This window comes from Schistocerca cancellata, chromosome 1, assembly GCF_023864275.1.
Source record: "Schistocerca cancellata isolate TAMUIC-IGC-003103 chromosome 1, iqSchCanc2.1, whole genome shotgun sequence".
Lineage (NCBI taxonomy): Eukaryota > Metazoa > Arthropoda > Insecta > Orthoptera > Acrididae > Schistocerca > Schistocerca cancellata.
In genome coordinates, this window is record NC_064626.1 from 215383072 (window position 1) to 215386593 (window position 3522).

The 3522-nt window shown below is 41.0% G+C and overlaps 1 pseudogene; it reads right to left on the reverse strand.

The window, feature by feature from the left end:
• Nucleotides 1-2045: 2045 nt before the first annotated feature.
• LOC126156924 (cytochrome c oxidase subunit 5A, mitochondrial-like) lies at nucleotides 2046-2663 on the reverse strand (annotated as a pseudogene).
• Nucleotides 2664-3522: the final 859 nt, after the last annotated feature.

Below are 3522 nucleotides of genomic sequence, written 5' to 3' on the forward strand. Positions count from 1 at the left end.
CGCATATGGTTCCCGACCTTGAACTATTACACAACCATATGGAGCAGCAAGGACTCCATTGTAGTTTGTGTGTGAGCTGAGCAGGAGCCTACGGTACCAACCGAACGCTCTGTTGTCGCATGAACAACGTTAGCAATTTCGTATGTTACGTAGTAGTCGTTTGTTTATCTTTCTGTTTAGATGGAAGTACCCTGTAGAAATAACACAATAAACACCCAGAATGTATCCTCACGAGCCGCCACCGGTTATCTCTCACAGGACAGTATTGTGGTGCTGTTTCTCAACAACACGATTCTGCTTCACGCACGGTATGTCTTTCTATAAACTGTCTGCGAGATGTTGAGGTACTCCCGTGGCCCGGTAGAATATGTAGGGGACCATTTCAGATGCGTTCTCTATTCCAGTGCCAGTATGCCTCCGGAGAGGGTACAAAGGCTTTATGACACCATTCCCAAACGAATTAGTACATGCATCCAGGGCAAGTGGGATCATACTGCTATGTTGTTTCAAAATTTGACTCGATATAGGTAATTACTTGAATAACGTTACATACCATTCAACCCGCAAAGTTTCAATTTACTTCCTACTCCCCTTCTGGTGCTACGCTTTTTTTTCAGACAGTATACAAGTTTAATGGTACTCACTTTGAAGATAAATTTAGGTGTCTATATGAGAACAGTTTGACCATTTGTGGCATACTGACGAAGAAATTTGTCAGGTAACTGCCGCCTTCTCTCTGTTTTATCTCTCATGTATTTATTACTAACTATTCTGGAAGAAGAGCAGTCATATGCTATTATGCAGTGTTGCTGAATGCACTAGATTATAGTGAGGCTATTAGAATGTTAAAAAGACATGGCTTTAAGGTGGTGCCAATGCCCAAATCATAACAACAGAGGTTCAGGAAATACAAAGATGAGGACGGAAATCGGTCGCATTCGTATCAAAGTATCTTTCCTGCGGTCTCCTTAATCGTTTGAGAAAGCAAAGGAGACCAAACGTCTGGACGAACGGACGGGAATCGAATCTCGATACTCATGCAGCCGAGTGAACCAGCCATTGCGTCCTCTCTCTCGGTAACAACTTTGTAGGAGCGTGGATACCGCTTTGCACCGATCCTCGTCAACGTATGCTTGAAGAATCATTGATGGAAGTAAATAAAAGAAACTTCTACAAGTGGAATTAAAATTCTTGATGGAAAAATGTCACTGATAAAATTCAATGATGACGTTGCTATCCTCAGTGAAAGTGAGAAAAAATACAGCACCTGTTGAATAGAATAAACAGTCTAATGAGAACAGAATTTGGATTAACACTAAACGGGATGAATAGGACAGAAAGGAGGAGTAAAAGGAATGGGATTAATGATCTACCTAACATGAGAATTGATGACTGCGAAGTAGACGAAGTGAATTAATTCTGCCACCTAGGTAGCAAAATTGACAGCCGAAGCAAGAAGGACGTAAAAATCAAATTACCGCAGGTAAACGTGGCATTGCTGGCCAAATGATATTTACCAGCATCAGACATCGCCCTTAATAGGAGGAACAAACTTCTCAGAATGTGTAAGGAGCAGTCAAATGAAAACGAGACAAATGGAAAAAAGGTAAGTAAACCGTTTATCATTTCAAAAGTAATCGACATAAGTGTTAATATACTTATCCAACTGGGAGACAAGGCGGTCACTGTCTTCATGCCGGCCGAAGTGGCCGAGCGGTTCTAGGCGCTACGGTCGCAGGTTCGAATCCTGCCTCGGGCATGGATGTGTGTGACGTCCTTAGTTTAGTTAGGTTTAAGTAGTTCTAAGTTCTAGGGGACTGATGGCCTCAGAAGTTAAGTCCCATAGCGCTCAGAGCCATTTGAACCATTTGAAGCCTTCATGGAAAAATATTTGCGGTTGCATACGAAACCATGATTGTACCCAGGCGTGCACCTCTTCGTCCAGATAAAATCGACAGTCACGAATGTCGTGCTGTAGGGCTACAAAAATGTGGAAATCGCAAGAGGGAAAGATCGAGAGATTTTTTTTTCATGATGCATTTTTTTCAAGTCCAAACAAATGAATTTATTATTACATTCAATTGCACATGTAAACTAATCACAAACTGCATACATTTGCAACTGAAGATGTATGTCTTCGGAATGTTTCAGACGTTAATACCTACTATAACACTTCACCTAAGCACTGCTTTATCAGCAATAGCTATCTACATATCATAAACACTCTGCAATGCTAATTCTGGTTTGTCATAACCAAGTTCTTCAAGAGTGTTGATTTCGAGCTCTTCCAACATCGGTCGGATTTCTTGTATTACGTATGGATAAATTTCTTCGACTTTGCCCCCACACTTATCCTTTACGGACTCCAGGAACCTTACTGAAAGGGCGTAATCATTTATTCTACGGCATGCCCTCAATGCTGCATTTATAATTTTTGGCTCTGGTACCAGGTCAAAACCAACAAGGTCGTTCATTCATTGCCTTGCGCACCTCCCAGCCATCAATATCCTCTCTGTTAAAAAATGCTTCATACCGAGCATCAAATTCTCCCTCTGTTTCGGTGTGCGACGACATTACAGGTGATGGAATGGCGGAGCACGCCGCACCGTTTTCAAATGCCATGCCCATAAAGATGAATGTAGTCTAAGAGCAACCGTTCGCATCGTTTTGGTAACCGATTATTATACAGTAAATACTTTAGCCTCTACCGAGAGCTAGTATCACACTATCACATTTCCTTGTCAAAGTTGGTATGTCAAATATTTATGTCAATGAAAGTTTGATAGTGTAATACGGAGCTTTGTCAAACATAGCCTTTCGTCAAAGAGACATGATGAAATCTAGAGCCTTGCCATAGAATTAATCACAAAATTTGTTCGTCTTCTGTTCGCTACAATGTGAAATGTAACCGCTTGGAGCGCTGGCGTCGCTACAGCTATTGACATCTCTGTAGTGTGTTTGTAAACATGGCTTAAAAGTTTAGGCTTGCTTAAGTGTTCCTTCGACTCTTTTTAATGTGCTATGTATTGTGTCCTCTTCATACATTTTATCGTATGTTCACTTTTATTCTAACTTACGTTGTGTGTTAAGAGCCTAAATTATTGTAGTAAATGGTTTCATTTCGCACGCCTGGGTGCAAAAATGGCTCCGTAGGCAACCGCAGACATTTTTGATTGAAGGCATTGCCTGACTTTTCTCACTGTGGGATGAATGTATCAAGAATTATGGCGATTACGTTTGAAATAATGAACAGTTTACTTACTTTTTTTCCATGTGTCTCGTTTTCATTTGACCTTTCCTTATACTTTTGAAGCAAAGCATTGCACTGAAGTGAATCATGGACTCTGATAAAACCGAAGAAGTAGAAAATCTTAGTGTCTGAGACGTGGTGTTACAGAGGGGTGTAAAAAAATTAGGTGAACTGAAAATAAATGTGGAAGTTCTCCGCAGAATCGGTGAGTAGGGCAACATGTGGAAAATACTGACTAGAAGGACAGGGTGATAGTACGTGTGTGGGGACAT